Genomic DNA, 12,296 nt, shown 5'->3' with positions numbered 1-12,296 from the left:
GTTTTCAGTACAATTTGTAAAAATCTGATTGAAAGATCGCATCTGAGGAAAATATTGTTTGCTAATGTTATTATAAATATTGTTAATGGTACTCTTTAAACAGGATAGTGTGAGTTCCTTAATTCTAATAATGCCTGTAGAGTTTACAGCTGAGGTACACTGCACTGGCAGTCCTTCCTTCTTTGCCAGAGATAGAGTGGTGGAGCATGAAGTGCATGTTAGAACAGGAACATGAGCCTGGAGGAGTGCAGCTTATAGTCTCTGTGCTGGATATATTTGCTTTTGGAAGAAGCAGTAGGAATGACTAAGGGGAGGATCCTGCTGATGTCACACTCACACACACATACACAGAGGAGGGCTGAGAAAAGGAAAGCAGTGGCCATCGAGCAGACAGACGCTTCCAGGGCTGATCTCACTGACTATTCTGCATGCTCAGCCCGCAGTTCTAGTGATCACTTGTAATAAAATATACAAGTCAGTTGGAAAGGTGGAGCTCCACTCCTGTTAAGTGTGCACTGACAAGAAGGAGGGGAGAAGGGCAAGTAGGAGGCTTCTGCTGCGGCTGGGACAGCACGGTACTGAAGAGGGTTTGGTTCCTGGACTCTGCAGAAGAAAAGAAATAAGGGCACCACCTGCTTTCCTTTGTGAGGGAAACGAGGTCTGGGAAAAGAAGATCCAATTGCTTCTCTCTGTGGGATCTGTGTGTGGGCTCTCATTACTGGAGTGGAGGGCAGGGCTGCTCGGAGTGTATAGGGAGCAGCCCCGACAGGACTGGAGGAGGATCTGGATGGTGCAGGTAAATCACTGCAGTACAGGGGGACTGGGAGGCAAGGCGTTGTTGTCGCTCAGTGCTGAACGGAACCAACCAGACCGTGACCCTACCGAGCAGCCAGTGCATTGTCTGTCACTGTCATTACTGGAGCTTCCAATGCAGGGCTGACACACCGCAGCCTGCTTCATAGATTCAAGCAAAAACATACATTCCTGGGTCTATCTCACATGCTTGAAATAACTAAGATATCAACTAGGACAGGAGAGTGCCCTTGTTTTGTGGAATTCACTAGGTGTAGGTTAGTTATATTACATTTTAAAAGCAGGTGGTAGTTATAGCAGTATGAAAATCAGCAGTCTTGCTGCATAGTTCCATGGATTACAACTTTCTCAGTATAGAGCTGGTTCACACTGGGGCAATTGGCAGGCGTTTATTCTGCTGCTGGGGTGGCCGGATTGGCCCATGCTGTTACTGTCACAGTGACAGGTATGTGCTGGCCTGTCACTCTTACCTTCTAGTATCACACATACTGGGTAGGAGGTAGTCATCACTATCCTGGCATAACACCTGGCATGACTTTTCAGAATTCTTGAGGATGCTCGATATATTAGCTCTACTCCAAAAATCTGCCCCTAGTTACAGTTCATAAAAAGTCAATTTAAATAGTGTCTAGGCAGTTACGGTATGCACATGAACAATTAAAATCAATTGGCAATAGAACACAGCAGGACAGATAGACCCTTCACTAAGGATAACAGACCCCCCCAAAAAAATCTCATTAAAAAAAAACACATGAAAACCCAGTACAAAAAGGTTTGGCAAGTGCCAGGCTCTCAGTAATGTACATTGTTGTACATGGAAAAAGGGAAAAGTCATGATGGAATTCAGGGCTTGGAGAGTTGAGGATGTTCCAGAATGAAGATTACATGACTATATTTTAATAAATGTTTTTTTTCTTTAAATAAATGTAGATTGTTGTTCATGATAAAATTGGGCCTCTTTGCCATTGTCAGCTGAAGGCCCCAATCCCCTCCCCCCCCCCCCATGGAATTGCATCTGGGCACAGCTGTAGCCATTCTCAGACGTGACATGAGACCGCTTTCTTTCCGCCAGTAATGCCACTGCATGCTAAGCGTGGCACACGTGGTGTTACTAAATGTTGCCATTCTGCTGCATGTAATTGTGACCGGTGGCTGGGAGCTGAGGCCCATTGAACGAGCAGTTCAGTCACCTGTGGAAAAGAGGCCTAAGACATCCCCTGAATATGCCCTAACACATATTTTAGAGCAAAAATGACTTTGTCTTGTTTTCTGGGAAACACGAGTATATAGAATGTTTTAAGGTGAACCTAAAGGGAGAAAAATAGGCCCAAATAGGTACCTACTTTAGTAATTGTCCAAAGGCTTCCCTAGTCACACTCACCCCCACTGATCCTAAGCTGGGACCCTTGGAACATATTTGACAAGCCCATGCTTGAGGGTGGCCCTGCTCTCCTCTGTGAATGAGCCCAGCTGCACTGCGCAGGACGCCTCGTGCATGCGCAGTAGCAGGGAGCTGATTGGGCCTGGCTTTTCCCACCGAGCCTGAACGGTCTCTTTGCTACTGTGCAGATGAGATTTGACCTGCGCAGTATGGCTATGCTTGTTCACAGACGGAAGCACACCCCTGAACTTCCAGAGGGTCCCAGCACTGGATGGGTTGTGTGGAAGAGGACATGGGAAGCTTCTGGAGGATCCAGAGGTTTTCCTCTACTGAGGTAAGTAGCTAACTTTTACTTATTGTTATTACTTGTTTACTTGTGCCCACTATCGGCACAATTTTTCGGCAAATAATCACCCAATCAGATAAATGTGATTAGAGATAAAATGTTGTAAAACATGTTGTAAAACACTGATTATTTCACCATCAACTAATTAATTGCCAAAATTGTCGTTGAACGGTTATCTTTAGAATCATTCACAGTCGATTTGGGACATCAACGTGGTTTATTTTCTGCTAATCCAATCATGTCTTTTGATCACTTGGGCAATTCTTTGCTGAACATTGTACCGTTAGTAAGCGCCTTTACAATTTCCTGTTTCTAGCAGTAGGCATGGATTTATGCCATGTCAAGCACTGAGCATGTTAGCTGGGCTATTTTATAATGATGAACTGCTGGTTATGACAAGTGTATTATTGTTTACTGAAACTATAGTGTGACATTTTAGTGCTGTATTGCTGGCTGTTACTTTTGTGGCAATTGTATGACATGATGGTTATGGTAAATAGCTAAAGATGATTGGGGATGGGGCTCTGGCCCATATGAATGATTATGTGAATCTAATTACATATCCTTAGACCGCAGTCTTCCCACATAGATCAAGTTAAACCTAACTGTAACTGAGATCAATAACTTGTGGCTGTCTCCATTTTCATGTGTACACTGCACTGGTATGCCTTGCACAGAATGGACTTAGCCCTTTAACTTAACACCAGTGGGCGGGTATGGCTATGTTAGCATAGTGTAAGCAGTTGGCTCTGAATTGGCTTTCCTCTTTACACATTTTTTTTTTCAATGTTGCAACTAACATCAATATTTACCCTGAGCCTGAGGAGCTTCTACTGTGTAATGTGCATTGAAGGGGGAAGGGAATCATTGCAGGAATTATCCAATTTCAGGAATGTTGTAACTTTGACTTAAGTATAATATTGCAGCGATTATTCATTTTTGAAGTCTGAACACATTTTTGGTGTTTAGGAGAACTGTACTTGTACATCTTTCCACACTAAAAGCTTTGGACATACTGTAGGTAGGCCGTGATCAGTATGGCAAATGTAGAGTATTGTAGACTCTGCTCCTGTAAGTGAGATAAAGTTGAAACTCCCTGTTTAGAAAAATCCACAGTAAGAAGCCCTGTTGTTCCTCCCAACCCTTGCCCTGGTAAAACACTATGTTAGCTAAAAGAAAAGGATCAGTAAAATATGCTTACTAATCACAGAACCTGTCCTACAGACAAATTGCTTTACTTAGGTAATTATTGTGTTCCTTTCTTAGGTTTTCTCCTTTTTTTGTCCTGTACACCTCCTGCTCACCTGCTCACAAACCAAGTAGGCAGGTTGACTTTAGCTACTTTAGGGCAAACGGAGGTTGCCATATTTATTTTCTCATAAGCAATACCATCTGACTGGCAGCCCTGCTGATCCTCTGCCACTAATACTGTTAGCCATAGACTCTGAACAAGCATGCAGCAGATCAGGTGTTTCTGACATTATTGTCAGATTTGACAGGATTAGCTGCATGCTTGTTTCTGGTGTTATTCAGACATTACTGCAGCCTAATAGATCAACAGTGCTGCCAGGAAACTGGTATTATTTAAAAGTAAATAAATATGGTAGCCTTCATACCCCTCATTCACTACAGTTGTCCTTTAATATCACCTGCATTTGAAGTATCCATGTATAATTTGCTTATTGCATATTACAGTATTAATTAATTAGATTATTTTGCCGATTAACAGTTTATTCTATTAGTACTGTAAAAAGCTTTACTAGAGTTTCCATCGGGGAACTTTGCCAAGGCACAGTTTCAAGGTCTTCCTCACAGGAGCATTGTGGGATAGTGAAGTCATCTGCAACATGTAATAACTATACATAGAGAGTCAGGGGATGTAAACACATTAATGTTTGTCACAAGGCTAAAAATGGTAGTACATAAACAAAGCAGTAAGGATGCCCCCTTCATGAATGAGTCATACTGTATAAATAAACCGTTTTTTTCCCCCCTATTGTTTTGTTTGCAGGCCTTACTTACTATGGTTATTTAAATCACAAATACGTTTCATCTAGCTAGGGCTTTTAGCAAATGGGATTTTTAAGTTTAGTACAGTTTATGTCCATGTAGAGGGTCACATGACTGTAAACCTGTAGCAGGACTGCAGTGGAGACTATGTAGACCCGATATTTGCTTGTATATGGCTGGACTTTTTTGCTTTGGAAGCACAGCCACATCTCCTCCTGTCCTTGCCAAGCTTCCGCCCACCCTATGTTACGCATTTGCCCTCTCCTGCCACTTGTTTGCTGTTATTTCCTTTATAACTATTTGTGTTTTGCTGCTCATCTGGCTACAAAATGTGCACTCCAGTTACCTCACAACCTAATGCATATTAGCCACGAGAATGATTATTTCATTGGAGGATGGGCAGGAAGCACACTACTTATTAATATGCTTGAATATAAAGTGATTTGATTTGATCTGTGCCATTATGTACTGCAATTTTGATTAGCTTATTATGCAAGCAATTTTGTTTTGTTTTCTGTTTACAAGATTCCAAACAACTGCTAATGTCTACTGTACAGTATGTACTGTGTGTACAGTCAATAACACGGCTATGCACACTATTTTTGTTTGCAGCAAGTAAAAATGTGCGGGAAAATGAGCATCTAGCTGTTTGTGTGAATTAGCCCTTACCTGCCGTACCCACTGCCAGTTTCTAAGTCATACATGTGGAATCAGTTATTGCACATCTGGGTAGTGAAAGGGCAGACATACCCCCCCCCCCACCCCCCCCCCCCCCCCTCTGTTCTTAGGCCCTGTAGTAAAGGCAAAGGTACATACTCACGGCAAGATTTGTTTTCAATTTGGGTGACAATCGTTAGTTTTTCCTGATATTGTGTCACCATCGTTTAATGAAAATGTGTTAAACAATGGATAAAGACGTCCGACGGTCTTTGACGGTTGTTCATTTTGAAAGACCGTCATGACGGATCACATTGTAACGCTCATTCAGATTTTCACTTTAGGGAAAATTTGCACAATTATTTAAATTATCGTTTGCATCCATGCGTTTGCTTTTCGCATTCCGCAATACTGAAAGATGTATTGGGGAACGATTGTTTAGCGAAGTTTCCACGATAATCTTTCTGTGGGTACTTAGCTAAAGCCAGGATCCCCAGCACTCTCCCTAAAGCCTGGAACCCACTAGGAATTGTTTTAAAATCGCCACACTGCTGTGTGCAGCGATTCCTGGGGTGTATGCAATGGCGTTTTCCTGACACTTGGAAGCATTGTACAGTAAGCTGTACAGCACTTCCGATTTGCGTTTTAAAAAAAATCTTATTATACTTACCAGGTGTCCTTCTTCTGTCCATAGCCCCGCCCCCTAAAGGAAGAGGTCATCGGTGCTTCTCTATGACCAATCAAAAAAAATCTGTGATCTCTTCCTTTAGGGGGCAGAGCTATGGATGGAAGAAGGAACTACAGAGACCCGGTAAGTATAATAAAGTTTTATTTAAAGGTAATTGCTTTACCCACCCAAAGCTCTGCATAATCGCTTTGATAAGCGATTTATGAAATGCGTATATACTTTGTATTGCTCAAAATGCTGCAAGTCCTGAGGTTGCGATTACCCGTCTACCGCTTTACCATCACTTACATTGGCAAAGCATTTCTGGGAATTGTCGGCGATCCCAAAACGCTGCCAAAAATGCCTTAGTGGTTTCCTACCCTTAAACTTTATCTGAAGTGAGAGGGGTGTGAAGGCTGCCCTATTTATTTCCTTTTAAACAATGTAAAATCCCTGGCTGTCCTGCTGATCCACTGCCTCCAATGCTAAATACACACAATGCAGTTTCCCGTCCAATTGACAGGAATCGGTTGATTTTTATTTTTATTTTTTATTTTATTTTTATTTTTTTTAAATGTCTGATCTGCACCTGTTCAATAATGGGATTGATCAGGAACAGTTTGGACATGATCAAACAATACAACTTTCCATCAGATTACCCTTTGATTGGATGGGAAATGGAATCCTGTGTACCCAGCACAATACTTTTGTTAGCCATAGACACTAAACTTGCCTGCAGATCAGATGTTTGACTGAAGTTTGACTGGATTTGCTGCATGCTTGTTTCAGGTGCATTTTCCAGACAGAAAAGATAAACAGGACTGGCAGGCAACTACTGTCTTAAAGAAAGAAATATGGCAGTCTCCATATCCCTCTCACTTCAGGTATCTTTTAATAGGAACCTGTTAGGGCTCAGCAGCACATTGCTTATACTAACTGATCATGGTTTGTTGCCTGAAGGGATCGAGATTTGATCACTCGGTCGACCGTTCAGAAGCCGAGTGCTGTACAGATGCCTCGCTCTGCTGTAGTAGAATGGCACATCTGTTTTTATGGAGGATGGCTGATGGTGTTGAAAACAGAGCAGCTTCCAGCCAGAGGGGTAGGGAGGGGAACAATGCACTCTGGCATTGCTGTGGTGTGTACTCCCCTTAATACAGTGAGTGTCCCAGGGTGTTTGAGTTTTCTAGTATGAATTCAGATCCTTTTTAAGGTACCAATATACCGGTAGTTTGTTTGATGCTTGTACAGGTTAATTAGACTTTGCTCATGTTAAATGAACTAATATTAATAAATTCACAGTTAACATAAATAGAGAATGTAGCAGCATTAACACTTACATTTTTAGATTTTAAAGAGAACCCGAGGTGGGTTTGAAGAATATTATCTGCATACAGAGGCTGGATCTGCCTATACAGCCCAGGCTCTGTTGCTATCCCAAACCCCCCTAAGGTCCCCCTGCACTCTGCAATCCCTCCATAAATCACAGCCACGCTGCTGACAAACAGCTTGTCAGAGCTGGCTGTGTTTATCTCTATAGTGTCAGTCTGCTGCTCTCCCCGCATCCTGCAGAACTCCAGTCCCCGCCTGCATCCCTTCCCTCCCTGCTGATTGGAGGGAAGGGACGGGGGCAGGGACCGGAGCTATGCAGGAGGCGGGGAGCAGCTGAGACTGACACTACATATGTAAACACAGCCTCACAGCATGGCTGTGATTTATGAGGGATTGCAGAGTGCAGGGGGACCTTAGTGGGGTTTGGGATAGCAACAGAGGCTGTGCTGTATAGGCAGATCCAGCCTCTGTATGCAGATAACATTCTTTAAACACACCTCGGGTTCTCTTTAAAAGAAGTTTTTTTTTGTTTATTTTTTTTTGCCACAGACAAGAAAAAATACTGCTCCAAGCTCCTTAATGTGACTTACAGCCTAGTCACAAGGTCTTCAAAGAGCTATACAAATTGTCAGAAGTAAATGAGAAGCCACCTGATACGTAGCCTGCAGCCAATCAGGATTCTTTATTCATTTTTTCATGAAAATAAAAAAGGGTGAAATAAGTTGCTGGGCGGTTCCTATGGTCGTTTCTCAACATTTGTTTTTATTTGTTGTTGTCAGCATATTCTACATTTGCATAAACCTTTTTTATAGCTATATGGCTGATTTTTGAGAAAGCAGAAGATTATTAGCTGTTGTAAGGCAAATAACCAAATACATTTAACCTGCCTGGCGTTCTATTAAGATCGCCAGGCAGGCTGCGGGAGGGTTTTTTTTTAATAAAAAAAAAACTATTTCATGCAGCCAACTGAAAGTTGGCTGCATGAAAGCCCACTAGAGGGCGCTCCGGAGGCGATCTTCCGATCGCCTCCGGCGCCCAGAATAAACAAGGAAGGCCGCAATGAGCGGCCTTCCTTGTTTTGCTTATATCGTCGCCATAGCGACGAGCGGAGTGACGTCATCGACGTCAGCCGACGTCGTGACGTCAGCCGCCTCCGATCCAGCCCTTAGCGCTGGCCGGAACTTTTTGTTCCGGCTGCGCAGGGCTCAGGCGGCTAGGGGGGCCCTCTTTCGCCGCTGCTCGCGGCGAATCGCCGCAGAGCGGCGGCGATCAGGCAGCACACGCGGCTGGCAAAGTGCCGGCTGCGTGTGCTGCTTTTTATTTCAGCCAAATCGGCCCAGCAGGGCCTGAGCGGCAGCCTCCGGCGGTACTGGACGAGCTGTGCTCGTCCAGACCGCCCAGCAGGTTAATAAAGGTGTGGTAATTTGGATGCCAGATGTATCCGATAGTAGAATATCTGTAATGTTGCTGATATTTTACTATTGCCTATGCTATCTAACACTCAGATTTACTCTTCCCTATTTACACCTTACACCAACTGCCCTACCAATGTCAAACACTTTTAATCCCCTCACATATACTTACCACTAACCTACTCCTCTACCTACTGCCTGTATCTATCGTTGCTATGCTGACTCCCCATCACTAACTGTAACTCTCGCACTAGCTATCACTGCTAATCAGACTGCAACTACATAGAAGAACTTCGGTGGAAATTACTGCAGCTACTGAAGTTATCTATAGTAGCCAGGGTTCGGCTATAAAATGGGCAAACTCTGGTGCCCAAATTACCCTCTCAGCATTACCATAGCAACAATTTGTACAGCGTCCTATGGAGGCTTCCAAATTTTCAGATGTACAGTGGTGCTCAAATTAACTGATCCATACTAATGTCATGAGATTTTATCCTTAGGGTTATACCTGCAAGTAAGCAGGGTGTGGCTTGCAACAGTATTCAGCCCCCTTGCAGTTTTCCTTATTTTGTCACATTACTGCCACAAACATGAATCAATTTTATTGGAATTCCACGTGAAAGACCAATACAAAGTGGTGTACACGTGAGAAGTGGAACGAAAATCATACATGATTCCGAACATTTTTTTTACAAATAAATAACTGCAAAGTAGGGAGTGCGTAATTATTCAGCCCCCCTGAGTCAATTCTTTGTAGAACCACCTTTTGCTGCAATTACAGCTGCCAGTCTTTTAGGGTATGTCTCTACCAGCTTTGCACATCTAGAGACTGAAATCCTTGCCCATTCTTCTTTGCAAAACAGCTCCAGCTCAGTCAGATTAGATGGACAGCGTTTGTGAACAGCAGTTTTCAGATCTTGTCACAGATTTTCGATTGGATTTAGATCTGCACTTTGACTGGGTCATTCTAACACATAGATATGTTTTGTTTTAAACCATTCCATTGTTGCCCTGGCTTTATGTTTAGGGTCGTTGTCCTGCTGGAAGGTGAACCTCCGCCCCAGTCTCAAGTCTTTTGCAGACTCCAAGAATTTTTCTTCCAAGATTGCCCTGTATTTGGCTCCATCCATTTTCCCATCAACTCTGACCAGCTTCCCTGTCCCTGCTGAAGAGAAGCACCCCCAGAACATGATACTGCCACCACATTTGACAGTGGGGATGGTGTGCTCAGAGTGATGTGCAGTGTTAGTTTTCCGCCACACATAGCGTTTTGCATTTTGTCCAAAAAGTTCAGTTTTGGTCTCATCTGACCAGAGCGCCTTCTTTAACATGTTTGCTGTGTCCCCCACATGGCTTGTGGCAAACTGCAAACAGGACTTCTTATGCTTTTCTGTTAACAATTGCTTTCTTCTTGCCACTCTTCCATAAAGGACAATTTTGTGCAGTGCATGACTAATAGTTGTCCTATGGACAGATTCCCCCACCTGAGCTGTAGATCTCTGCAGGTCATCCAGAGTCACCATGGGCCTCTTGACTGCATTTCTAATCAGCACTCTCCTTGTTCGGCCTGTGAGTTTAGGTGGACGGCCTTGTCTTGGCAGGTTTACAGTTGTGCCATACTCCTTCCATTTCTGAATGATCGTTTGAACAGTGCTCCGTGGGATGTTCAAGGCTTTGGAAATCTTTTTGTAGCCTAAACCTGCTTTAAATTTCTCAATAACTTTATCCCTGACCTGTCTGGTGTGTTCTTTGGACTTCATGGTGTTGTTGCTCCCAATATTCTCTTAAACAACCTCTGAGGCCGTCACAGAGCAGCTGTATTTGTACTGACATTAGATTACACACAGGCAGGGGCGGACTGACAACTCATGGGGCCCCCGGGCAATAGGAGATTATGGGGCCCCCATACCAGTGTTTCCCACCTTTTACGTTATATTTTTACAGACTAAGATATAATAATTTATTGACAACAGTAAATATGTTATATTGTGATATTGTAAACTGACAAAAAATGGGTGTGGTCACGCAACAGAATGTGGGCGTGGTAATGGGTGGGGCAAAATATACATGACCTTAGCAGTGGTGTAAAAGGTCTGCCGGGAAAGTTTGAACTCTGCCATAGTGTTTCCCCCCAAAATACATGTAATCTGACAGCATTTCACCAAAAATCCATGCAATTTGGCAGAGGTTCCTCCAAAATACAGATAATATGGCAGTCGTTCCCCCAAAATAGACGTTATCTGGCAGCAGCGGTTCCCCCAAATACACATAATTTGGCAGCGGATCACCAAAATACATGTAGCAGCAGTGGTTCCCCAAAATACACAGAATCTGGAAGCAGCAGTTCCCCCATTATACACAATCTGGCAGCGGTTCCCCAAAAATACACATAATCTGGCAGCTGTTTCTCAAAATACGCTTAATCTGGCAGCAGCAGTTTCCCAAAAATAGTTAATCTGGCAGCAGTTCCCCCAAAATAGGTGCCCCCAGTATAGGTAACCAGGTCAAAAGGTATCCCCAGTGGAAGTATCCAGGTCTATAGGTTTTCCCAGTGCAGGTATCCAGGTCTATAGGTGTCCCCAGTATAAGTAGCCTAATCTACAGGTGTCCCCAGAATAGATAACCAGGTCTATAGATGTTCCCATTTAAGATAGCCAGGTCTATAGATGTCCCCAGTTAAGATAGCCAGGTCTATAGGTGTCCCCAGTATAGGTAGCCAGGTCTACAGGTGTCTCCAGAATAGGTAGCCAGGCCTATAGGTGTCCCCAGTACAGATAGCCAGGTCTATAGGTGTCTCCTGTATAGATAGCCAGGTCTTTAGGTGTCCCCAGTATATGTAGCTAGGTCTTTAGGTGTCCCCAGTATAGCCAAGTCTATAGGTCTCCCCAGTATAGCCAGGTCTATAGGTGTCCCCAGTATATACAGCCAGGTCTATAGGTGCCCCCAGTATATACATCCAGGTCTATAGGTGCCCCCAGTATATGTAGTTAGGTCTATAAGAGCCCCCAGTATATGTAGTCAGGTGTATAAGTGCCCCCAGTATATGCAGCCAGGTGTATAGGTGCCCCCAGTATATGCAGCCAGGTGTATAGGTCTCCCCAGTATATGCAGCCAGGTGTATAGGTGCCCCCAGTATATGCAGCCAGGTGAATAGGTGCCCCCAGTATATGCAGCCAGTTGTATAGGTGCCCCCAGTATATGCAGCCAGGTGTATAGGTGTCCCCAGTATATGCAGCCAGGTGTATAGGTCTCCCCAGTATATGCAGCCAGGTGTATAGGTGCCCCCAGTATATGCAGCCAGGTGTATAGGTGCCCCCAGTATATGCAGCCAGGTGTATAGGTCTCCCCAGTATATGCAGCCAGGTGTATAGGTGCCCCCAGTATATGCAGCCAGGTGTATAGGTGCCCCCAGTATATGCAGCCAGGTGTATAGGTGACCCCAGTATATGCAGCCAGGTGTATAGGTGCCCCCAGTATATGCAGCCAGGTGTATAGGTGACCCCAGTATATGCAGCCAGGTGTATAGGTCTCCCCAGTATAGCCAGGTCTGTAAGTGCCCCCAGTATATGCAGCCAGTCTTGTAGTGTCTTCAGGAGGGGAGACAGCCAGTGAAGGAGGGCAAATTGCATAGCAGAGGAGAAGGGGGGAAGTTCCCCCCCCCCCTTCTCTCACCTTGGG

At 44.1% G+C, this 12,296-nt stretch overlaps 1 protein-coding gene across 2 annotated transcripts in view; it reads left to right on the top strand.

Annotated features, from left to right (window-relative positions):
• Positions 1-366: 366 nt before the first annotated feature.
• Positions 367-12,296, top strand: part of PTPN3 (protein tyrosine phosphatase non-receptor type 3) — a 268,618-nt gene continuing 256,688 nt past the window's right edge. For both annotated transcript variants that reach the window (XM_068236673.1, XM_068236671.1), the window contains exon 1: positions 367-796. The gene's annotated coding sequence lies outside the window, so the exon portion shown is untranslated. The remainder of the gene's footprint in view (positions 797-12,296) is intronic.

The sequence above is a fragment of the Hyperolius riggenbachi genome, chromosome 5, assembly GCF_040937935.1.
Source record: "Hyperolius riggenbachi isolate aHypRig1 chromosome 5, aHypRig1.pri, whole genome shotgun sequence".
Taxonomy (NCBI): Eukaryota; Metazoa; Chordata; class Amphibia; order Anura; family Hyperoliidae; genus Hyperolius; species Hyperolius riggenbachi.
Note: the sequence above shows the minus strand (reverse complement) of the source record. Positions and strands in the feature narration are given on the sequence as shown.